Source organism: Tamandua tetradactyla, chromosome 1, assembly GCF_023851605.1.
Source record: "Tamandua tetradactyla isolate mTamTet1 chromosome 1, mTamTet1.pri, whole genome shotgun sequence".
NCBI classification, from domain to species: Eukaryota; Metazoa; Chordata; class Mammalia; order Pilosa; family Myrmecophagidae; genus Tamandua; species Tamandua tetradactyla.
In genome coordinates this window covers 227,017,030-227,028,498 of record NC_135327.1, presented here as the reverse complement: position 1 = coordinate 227,028,498, position 11,469 = coordinate 227,017,030, and the positions used below count along the sequence as shown (strand labels likewise).

Below are 11,469 nucleotides of genomic sequence, written 5' to 3'. Positions count from 1 at the left end.
ATGGCCCCAGCAGTTGTTCTGTACTGTTCCTGGCCAATTCCTAGCTGCTCTGGAGGACGAACTATACCCCACACCTCACTAAGCCACCATCAAGTTGCCTTGATTCTTGAAAACGATTGTATAGTTTGGATGGACTGTGTGTGTTTGAAGTTATCTCAATAAAAATATTAAAAGACAAAGCAAAAACAATGATTCTCCAAATTTGGCAGGCCTCTGAATTGCCTGGAGGACTGGCTAAAACAAATTTTTGGATCTCTCCCTGAGTGTCTGATTCCGTAAGTCTGGGGAGGAAAGGTTGATGCTCCTGGCCTGGGGACCCACTCCGAGAACCACTAGTGAAACATTCGTAGCTCTTTGTAAGGACTGCGTAGGGACCAGAATGTTTTTGTGGCTAACGTGCCCAAAAGCAGCCCCTTGTAGCTGTTCCAATCCTAAATCCTTTGGAATTCTGGCCCAGGTGATGGGAGAGAAGAGATGCTGTTAGCTCAGAATCGGCTCCTTGGGGGTAGAGGCAGGAGTGAAGAGTTTGCTAGTTAGCTTGGAACAAATTTGAAAGTCCAGGTGGTGCTATGCTGAAGGTAAATAGGAACGATGCCCAGGGCTCAGGGGTAAGAAGCAGGGAATCCCGTAACTACTGACTAGGGATAGAGGCTTTCACGACTCATTTCATAATCCACAAAACAGGCCTCCTAAGTATAGACAATAGTGTTTTCATTTCTATAGATGAAGAAGGTGACCAAGACTCAGAAAAGTTACGTAGCTTGTTCAAGGTCACTCATGATTTGTAATTGTCTGGGACCTGAACATGGAGTCGGGTTGGTCTGTTTTGTATTTGCAGCTGAGCTCATTTGGGAATTTAGACACAGTGTCACATGTTGCAAAGTGATCAGGTGGGATAAAAATGGAGAAAGCCAATTGGACTTGCTGTCTGAAAAGAGAATCTTTAGTATTTTGATGTGGGGAGTGGGGAGGTGAGGTATATAAGTTCCCCAAGTGCACAAGGCAAAGAAGGAGAAGCAATCACTGAAGACCCACCTTTTGAAAAGGTTGGCTTTGAAGGGAAAAAGATGAAAAGATGGTATCTTGAGGATTTAAGGTCTTCCCTAAACAGGCACCCAAGCCAAAGGGTGGGCTATTTTTTCAGACATGATCCATTTAAGGGTTGCTCTAAGGTTTTTCCTTATTGAATTGGAGACTCTTGATTTCCAATTCCCACTTCTGCTGGAACATTTCCAAACCAGCAGGGTATCCCAGTCTTGCTGGCTCCTTCCAGCCAGATGTGCTTAAATTACATGACTGGGTGAAGCGTGCATTCTCTCTTATGGAAGTATTGGTTTTTCTGTATTTATCCAACTGGACTGAGGTTACTTCTCTTTCACTTATGTGTGTGTGTGTGACACATGGGGTGGTAAAGGTGGGGTTAAAAGCATTGTTTTAATGCCTTTCATCTTAAATTTGAGCTTTATAACTGATGAGCTAAGGTACTTAATACTTAACACTAAGGGGCTCAAGTCTATTTTATTTAAGCATTGGAAATTTTTAGTGAGTGACCAAAATAAATGAAATATCAAAGTATTTATTCTAATGGTTCAGTCCTTTCATATTGAAGGAAGTATAAAATGCTACATCATTCCTGTTGTGAGCTCATTTTTTATCTTTTGATTTTGAGTTTGCAGTGGAGCTAACTAATAAGTGACTAAAGTTGTTTTTTCTCCTGCGACACGACTAAAAAAATTCTTAGTTGATTTATTACTGAATTCCAAAATATCTAACAAGTAGACCCCAAGGGTGAATAGCATATTCAATATAAAGCTACAGTGACTTAAACTCTTTTTAGAACCACGCAGGTTATAAAGTGATTAATACTTTACAAAGATACTAATCAGTATCTGAGATGTTCATATTGCTGACATCACATGACTTCTATGAATTGAGAGATATTTTGAAAATTATTCGTGTTTTTTTTTTTTCTCGTCTCAAGCATAGTCTAGCTGTTTTCAAAACTAGGAATTCTCCCCATAGGTATGTGTGTGTGAAGAGCCTGCGAAACTGGGCTGTTCTGATGGCTCAGCAGTGAGCCAACTGCCTGGAAAGGAAACAAGGCAGACCTATGTATGTGTGTGCACATGCGCGCGATGAACAGCTAGAACACAAGATCAGAGAACCGTTCCAGCTTGTGACATCTTTTCTTTTTTTAATGCAGTTTTATTGAGATATATTTACACACCAAACAAATCATCTGAAGTGTACAATTACTGGTTCACCATATCACAGAATTTTGGATACAACTCATGATCAATTTTAGAACATTTTCATTACTACAGAAAAGAGCATAAAAAAGAAAACCCAGATCCTTCCGTACCCCTCATCCCCCCATTATTGAGCCACAGTATTGATGTAGTAGATTTGCTACTATTGATGAAAGAATATTAACATATTACTGTTAACTATAGTCCATAGTTTGCAATAAGTACATTTCCCCCCATATACTCCTCTATTATTAACTCCTTGTACTAGCATCGTACATTTGTTCTTGTTCAGGAAATGATTTTTTAATGTTTATTCAGTTAATCACAGACATTGACCATCACAAGATTTATTTTATACATTCCATGTTTTAAGCTCCATACATGACTCAAAACTTTCCCTTTCCACCACATTCACACACCATTCAGCTGTTAATTATTCTCATAATAATGTGCTACCGTTACTTCTGTCCATTTCTAAATGTTTAAGTTCAACCTAGTTCAACATTCTGCACATATAAGCAACCATTCCCCATTTTTAAGCCTCATTCTATATCTTGGAAACTTACAGTCTATATTTTATGTTTATGAGTTTACATATTATAATTAGTTCATATCATTGATATCATATAATATTTGTCCTTCTGTGTCTGACATATTTCACTTAACATGGGGTGCTCAAGATTCATTCATGTTGTCGCATACGTCAGGACTTCACTCCTTATTGCTGAATAATATTCCATCATGTGTATATACCACATTTTATTTATCCACTCATCTATTGATGGACACTTGGATTGTCTCCATCTTTGGACAATTGTGAATGCTGCTGCTGTGAACATTAGTGTGCAAATGCTTGTTTGCATCCCGGCTGTCAGATCTTCTGGGTAAATCCCAAGTAGCGGGATTGCTGGATCATAAGGCAGTGGTATACTTAGCTTCCTTAGGAACTGACAAACTGTCCTCCACAGTTGCTATACCATTTTACATTCCAAGCAGCAGTGACTAAGAGTTCCAATGTCTCCACATTGTCTCCAGCACTTGTTGCCTGTTTAATAGCAGCCATTCTAGTAGGTGTGAGATGATATCTCATCGTGGTTTTGATTTACATTTCCCTAGTATCTAGTAAAGCTGAACAGCTTTTCTTGTGCTTTTTAGCTATCTGTGATTCCTTCTTGAAAAAATGTTTATTCATGTCTTTCACCCATCTTTAAATTGGGTTGCCTTTTTACTGCTCAGTTCTGTGACTTTTTATATATTTTGGATATCAAACCCTTATCAGATATGTGGTTTACAAATATTTTCTCCCATTCAGTCAGTTGTGTATTATCCTTTTGGCAAAATCCCTTTTAAGCACTGAAGCATTTGATTTTGAGGAGTTCCTATTTATCTATTTTTTTCCTTTTGTTTTTTTGTGCTTTGGGTGTAAAATCTAAGAAATTATCACCTATCAATAGATCTTGAAAATGTTTCCCTACATTTTCTCCTAGTCAGAAACATTCTGGAAGATGGGAAAACAATATAGATAATCCACAAAGTATTTGTTTGGAATTAACTTATAGATACACTAAAAAAAGTTACATTAAAACAGTTTGCATGTATTTTTTAATTAGAACATGTCCTCCCTTTTATCTGTTCAACTAGTATCCATTCTTTAAGACTCAGGTGAAGTTAGAGCACTTCCTGTTTTATGAGAAAGTTTTTTTGTCTTTGGAAAAACTGCAACAATTGCAGACAGCCAGATCCTTGAAGAAGTTGCTCTCAAAACCTTGCAGTGAGATGCTTCCGAAACAGTAATTGTCAGTCTAGATAAAAGTTTAAACGGTCTTGATTTTCCTTATATGATTGGCAAAGTTGTGAAGAGTTCAGAAACAGCTACTGTTTTTTCAATTTCCTACAAAAAAAAAAAATAGAAAGCACAGCTTCTTTTCCTTAAAGTGGAACAACATAATTGATGGCAACAACTGAGTAGCCAAAATGAGGAGCATTCTCCATGGCCCGGCTCAGAGACTTCAGGAGGGAACCTGCTCAAACATCCGAATCCGCAAACACCGCCATGCTGAAGTCACATGACAGCACGGGTGCTGAAGTCACGTGACAGCACGCGTACGCCCATCTGCACAGCCGCTGGGCCCACCCCCTCGAGCATGCTGGGAATTATAGTTTACCAGCGGCGTCCTTCTGTCCGTCCATCCCTCCGGTTGAATATTTGCGGTAGGGATTCCCAGAGACTTTCCTCTGCCTGTAAATATGGAAAATTTAGGGTATCAAAATCAGCCCCACTTAATCCTTCTTTGTCTTCCGAATGACAACGTATGACTTGGAGAGGTTCGAATACCCATGATTCTTTCTATAAAATAATGTAGAACATGATTCACTTGAAATGTCTCTCTTCTTTTCTTTTTGCAGGTCCGCTGTGTGCCTTCTTTTCCCTCTAAGTCACCTGAAAGAAATCCCCCATGTTGGAACTTTGCTGTGGGGTATGCGCTGCATGTGTCCATCCTCCCCGGGCCTGAGTCCACTACTGAAGCATGCTGGTGACCCAGAACCTCCTGGCATCTCAGCGTCCTCGTTTGTATAATGGTGGAGCCTGTTTTACATTCACTGTTAATACATGTAAGGCCCTTAGAACGCTGCCCGTAATGAAAGAAATATATTTATTACCCAGGAGGGAAAAATGGAATAAGCCACCTTCTTTGAAGCTATGGGCAATGAATGGTGGAAAAGTAGGGGGGATTGAAACCAGGTAAGTTTGGCTGAGAAGAGGCAGGTGAAATCCTGCTGGGGCAAAGGCGGCTGCCCGGGGGCACGGCATCATTTAGAGTTCTCCAGTGCCCCATTTCTTCTGCGGCCCACGTGGCCCTGTGTGGCTCAGGGTCAAGCAGGGCGGTCCGCTAAATTCGAGTTCCGTTGCAGGAGCGAAAGGGCTGTCTTTGGAATGTGGCCAGCCAGGTGGGCGGCGGCCGCCTCTTCCACTCGAGGCTCGGGTCCTTGACTTGTCGGTGCTCTCAGGTCCTCTCCGTCTGCGGGAAAACAGCGGGCGGTTCATCCGTCCCTGCAGGCGCGCGCAGATGCGGTGCTGCGCCCCCTCGCGAGCCGGAGAATCACGCAGCCCCTCCACTGTGCACGAGGGCCGCTGCGCTGGCTCTTATCGCAGGAGGGCGCCTGCCGACCGGCTCGTGCAGTCACAGGGCACGCTCTCCCAGCAGCTGCCGTGGCACTGCACTGGAACACCCGTGGTGGGAAGGGGGCGCCAGGAGAAGCACGCCCCCCCACCCCCCCCCACCCCCCGGCCCTCAGCCTCCTTGCCTTGCCTCGCGATTTTAATAAAATTGGTCAAGTCATGTGGTCTCCCTGGGACTGCACTCCTTCCTAGAAAACCGAGGGCCAACCTCTAGAGCCGCTTGCAGCTCTGATAGCATGTATTTGATTGATGTGGCCCCGGCCACCAAGATGTCGCCAGGCTCTAGGACGCTAATGTATTTTTCATATATAATCACAAAAGCAATTCAACAGATACTTCTTTTACTCAATAAGTGTCAACGAGATTGGATCCAGGCACCGCTGGCCGCCAGTCTAGCTGACTCCCCACCCCCCATCCATTCCGTCTGTCTGTCTCCCTCGCCCCACCCCAACTTGACTCAGGATAGGTTTTGCTGTTTACTTCCTGGAGATTTCTTAAGTTTGAAACTTCAGGGAACTGAAAGGTTTTCATGCCACCCCATGCAGTCAGGGTTTGGCCAGGGGGAACCTATGTTAATAAAGCATCAGCTGGACTTTTCCTGCCAAGGCCTCTTCTGCCATTGACAGGGGCTGATGTACTAACTCTCCGGTAGTACTTTGAGTCGGGTTATTTTCCAGGCATAATCATGTTAAAATGTTTCTAGGTATTGGACAGAATGGCTTCAGGAAGTTTATTAGTTAACTGTCTAGCAACCATGGAGAGGGGCATGCAAGGAAAATTGCTAATATGGGATTATGAAGTTGCCATGAAATTAAAATATTGGATTTTCTATATATTTGAGAGATCATGAAATGACCAGTAAGAAAGTTTACTGATTCCGTCAATGACTAGGGAAACTCTAGGGAGAGAATAAAAGAGCTCATGGATATTTATTACATTTGACAGGGATGAGAAAGAAGATTTGCTGTTTGCACATTTCTAACAGTCAACTGTTTAAGTACCCTAAGTTTCCAGAGCTTGTCATTTTTGGATCAAAGGTTTTGTAAATTTTATCTTTGTAGTTTGGGAGCCTGGAAGATTTAAGTAATATCAAATGCATATAACAAGAAATGTTTTTTATATAACTAATATCATTTCACCATTCTTTCTTTAAGGAAAATAAACCGTCCTTTCTTTCTTTCTTTCTTTTTTTTTTTGTAGGAAATTGAAAAAACAGTTGCTGTTTCTGAACTCTTCGCAACTTTGCCAATCGTATAAGGAAAATCCAGTTCATTAGGCTTGAATGCTATCAGGGAGCTTTAATGGGGCACTAAATCTAAAATATATATATATTTTTTTGCTTGGGCAGGCACAAAGAATCAAACCCAGGTCTCCAGCATGGCAGGCAGGAACTCTGCCACTGCGCCACCATCACCCGCCCTTTTTTTTTAAAAAAACTAAAATGTTTTATAAAATATACTCAAATAAATTGATGTAAGGTTAATGGTTCATAAAAGAAAAAGCAGTGGCAGATATGCCTTCTCTTTTCCTAAGTACTCACAGTACCCAGGAATAAATACGGACCCATTCGTCAGCACCATATAGGAATTGTTTTAAGGTTCACCTTAAAAGAGATGGGTATTTGTATTTTTTTCATTATTTTGAAATTCTGACTATTTTAGACAATAGAAAGTATAGATGACAGTGCAATAGGCCCCGCTGTCCCGCCCATGTGGGAGAGAAGGATGCACAGACGCAGTCGAAGCCCTGTTAAACCCTCCCAGTCCCACCTCTCCTCCCTCCCTCCCCAGTTTTCATACTTTTACTCATACACATGGAGTCCTAAAAATTATGATATTTTTTTCATGTCTTTAATTTTTATATGGATTGCATCCTACTGTGTGTATCCTTCTTAAAAATATGTCTTTTACTTAATGATATATTCATGAGAGTTAACCGTGTTCAAGGTGTAGCTCTATTTTATCCACTTTCACTGATGTTTGGTATTTTATTGAGTGTATAGACCATTTTTTTAGCCCTATTCTCATACTGATTACTTCTTTCAAATTTTTCTTAATGGCAAAAATATTGTATTAAATATTCCTTTGCATGTCTCCATATCTCTTATGCAGGCATTTCTCCAGGAAATATATGTAGGAGCGGAATTACTGGGCCATAGGGTGTATGTCTCAGTGCCAAGACTAGGCACGGCCCAATTTTTCTCCCACGTGGTCCTACCAATTTATATTCTTCCCAGCAGTGTATATAGTTCCTGCTGCTCCTCAGTCTACTAGCACTGCTTATCATCGGAGCTTTTCATTTTTCCCAGTCTGATAGTCATGAAATATTTCACACAGTTTCATGAGTGTAAAATAGTATCTGATGGTTTTACTGGATGGTTCCTTAATAACTACTGAGGTTGAGCATCTTATTATGTGTTTATTAGTTTGAATTTTTTTTTTTGCATGGGCAGGCATAGTTTGAAATTTTTGTTGCTATATCTTTTTGTTCATTTTCCAAAGCTGTTCATCTTCTCTTCTTAATGATCTATAGCTTCTTCATAACATCTGACTACTGATCTTTTCCTTTTAAATTTTTTTCTTGATATTTGGTTTTGACAAAACATTAAAAAAAACAGAAAACAAGTATTTCTGTTTTATAGGCTTTTTCTTCTGTTTAACTTTTTAATTTATCTGCAATTGAATTTTGTAAATCAATAGGGAGCTAATTTTATTTTATCTTCTATATGGACAGCATGTTATTCTAGCATAATTTATTGAATGCAATTTCCCCATGCTATAAATGGGTGAATGTTTATCAATTATATTAGGGTAACTTGTTTTCTGAGACTAAGGAAAAGTTGACTTCTTTAGTACTTTTTCTCCTGCATTCTTTCTAGTTACTCTTTCTGGAACTCATGTTAGAATTATGGTGGAACTTTTCTTCCTATCCTCCATGTTTCTTAACTTATTTTTCACATCCTCCATTCTCTTTGCCTTTTGTACGACTTCCTCAGGTTTTAGGTTCCTGCTTATTTTTTCTTTAGCTGTCTGAAGTATGCTGTTTAACATTTCCATTCATTTCAATGACTAAATTTTTCATTTATGTAAGTTCTATTTTATCCTTTTCCAATTCTGTCTTGTCTTTTTATAGTGTCATTATTTTTTCATGTGTTCAATTTTTCTTTTGTATTCTTTAATCATTTAAACATGCTTATTTCTTGTCTCTGACAATTCAATTACTTGAAATTCTTCCCACCATGAATTGAATTGTAGACAGATTTTCACTAAAGTTTCCTCATTTATTTGTAAATTTTGGGTTGTGTTCTCATCTCCAGGGGGACTTTTTGGTGGAATCTTGTGCAGTCTTTGGAGCAGCTTTTAGGTTCTTTCTGCCAAGGACATTTCCATCTTGGCAGCACTTTTTGTTGTTCTTTTGTCGTAGATATCTCCAGACAATGGAATAGGCTTTTGAACACACATTTTGTTAGGGAGAATGCTGGGTTGTTTTTTTTTTTTTTCCACCAGAAGCCCAGGCTGAGATGTAGTTTTTCCTTCTCTTCCCTTCCTGGGTGACCGTTGTTTTTTCCGATATACCTTTTGTAGAGTGGGAACCTCTCCTGCCTCTGGAACTTCAGTTCCACCTCCCTTTCCTCAAAGAGGCTCCAGGCCTTTATCTGGTACTCTGTAGTCATTAAAACCTTAGCCTTTGATTGCAAAAGCCTACACCCTTTTGCAATCTATCAGTTTATCCTCACCAGCTGCCCAGCGCCATCTATCAGCTTATCCTCACCTTTCTGACTTAAGTGTCTCCCTCTTTTATGGCCACTGAAGATTTCTCTTTATTACATTTAGTTTTATAACAGAGGGGTTTTTAGGTTCTCCCGATTCCCAAAGTGCCAAGAAAGGAAATACATTTGTTTGGCTTTTAAAGCTGGAGCTATTCTCTATAAGGGTTTTGGGTCAGAAAGAAGAACTATAGATCCAAGCAGTTACAGAGAATGATACAAATGCACTTGCTCTAAAATGGGCATTGTGCTTTTGCCTTCATTAGACTGTATTTTCAGCAAAAGAACTTGCTTTTGACAGAAAGTGTTTTTCTTCTTTCAATAGGCTTTGACTGCATGTCCACTATCTGTACAACGGCATGCCATGTGCTTCAGAGGTCAGCGTGACCAGTGGCCTGTTTTTTTCTCAGCTGACAAACAAACCCAATTAGAAAAATGGCAATCAATGCTATGCAGATCTTTCATGTGAAAAATGTGTCCTTAAAATCAAACAAAAACGAGATTAAACTGTGAGGTAATTTTGACAATGCTGTCCTGAACTGCTGTCCATTGAAAGCAATTAGTCCCACTCATCGTTTATCATTAACTGGACTGCAGCTTAATGGAACCAAAAGCTCATAGGCTGAATCGGATTTTATCTCCTTCACGAGTAATCAAGACTCCAGGGAAGACTCAACAGATGCGTCTATAATTATACGTGTGGGTATGTCCATTTTCTCTCTTAGAAACTGTGTCTTGTTATTTGCACCAATCTTTTAGAAAATTAACTTTTCCAGTTCGGCAGGCTTAGGTTGCTTGGCAAGAGAATGCATAAGGACAGCTGTTTATGTTTGCTGATTTAGCGGAGAGATAAAGCAAGAATATTTCAGGGAATGGCCTTCATCCAGGTAGAACTTTCCCAAAAGGTCATCATGAATGGGAATTGTATCTGTGTATTGCTGCAAATATTATTTTGAGAAAAAAGCATCAGAATTGACAAAATAATTCAAATTTTATAGCTATAACAGAAAGTTTCTATGCTTTTAAATGGCTAAGGGATCTTTAGATGCAAGGATGTAAGGTTAGAGTAGCCACTATTCCTCAAGCTGACAGAGTAGGTCTCCTTTACTGCATTATTGTGGCATCTTAGACATTTCTCTCTCCAATAGTTGAGTTGTCTGTGGAAACTCAACAGCCAAGGACGATGGGAAAAATTCTGTGGGATTATTTCACCTTTTCCATGTTTAAGGAGTTTCCTTAGAACGGAATTTGTGATTTCTTTGACTCAATAACTGATGAGTGAATGACTAGTTCATTTAGAAACATGTAATGAGTGCCTCCCAGGTGCTCGGGTGGAGGCTGACAGAGGTAGTTAAGAAATGGTTCCTGCACTTGGGGAGTTCATAGTGTACGGCGGCAGATGGGGCCAGTCAGTCAGTCCTGGGCAGCCTGATGAGAGCAGCGTGGAGCAGTGAGTGTGGGGGAGAGGGTCAGGAAGGAATTCTTGGAAGGGATGACCTCAGGCTAGAAAGAGAAGATACTTGCATTATGTGTTTGCCATGGAAAGTCTCCTCAATCATAAGAGAAAAACACTTTGGTACCCTGTGTTTGGAACATAGTAGGCAGGGCTACTTCTTTTTTAAATATATTTTTATTGCGCTATCTTCACACACATACAGTCCATACATGGTGTACAATCAGTGACTCCGCATATCATCACATAGTTGTGTATTCATCCACAATCATTTTTAGAACATTTGTGTCACTCCAGAGAAAGAAATAAAAAGAAAAACTCACACATCCCATACCCCTTGCCCCTCCCTCTCACTGACCACTAGTATTTCAACCTACCCAATTTATTTTACCCCTAATCCTCCCTATTATTTATTTATTTTTTACTCATCTGTCCCTACCCTGATAAAGGAAGCATGAGATGCAAGGTTTTTGCAATCACACAGTCACATTTTAAAAGGAATATAGTTATGTAATCATCTTCAAGAATCAAGGCTACTGGAACACAGCTCAACAGTTTCATGTACTTCCCTCCAGCCTCTCCAATACATGATAAACTAAAAAGGGATATCTATATAATGCGTAAGAATAACCTCCAGGATAACCTCTCAACTCTGTTTGAAATCTTTCAGCCACTGAAATTTATTTTTTCTAATTTCTCTACTTTTTGATTGAGAAAGCTTTCTCAATCCCTTGATGCCGGGTCCTGGCTTATCCCAGTACCCCTGTCCCATGTTGACAGGGAGATTTATACCCCTGGGAGTCATGTCCCATGAAGGGGG

The 11,469-nt window shown here is 40.1% G+C and overlaps 1 long non-coding RNA gene across 2 annotated transcripts; it reads left to right on the top strand.

The window, feature by feature from the left end:
* Positions 1-4,357: 4,357 nt before the first annotated feature.
* LOC143688274 (uncharacterized) lies at positions 4,358-10,449 on the top strand. Of its 2 annotated transcripts, none has more exons than XR_013177926.1 (3): positions 4,358-4,460; positions 4,656-4,862; positions 9,522-10,449. It is a non-coding gene; the product is annotated as an uncharacterized LOC143688274 (long non-coding RNA). The 2 variants fall into 2 exon arrangements; XR_013177925.1 differs by lacking the exon at positions 9,522-10,449 and adding an exon at positions 5,163-5,325.
* Positions 10,450-11,469: the final 1,020 nt, after the last annotated feature.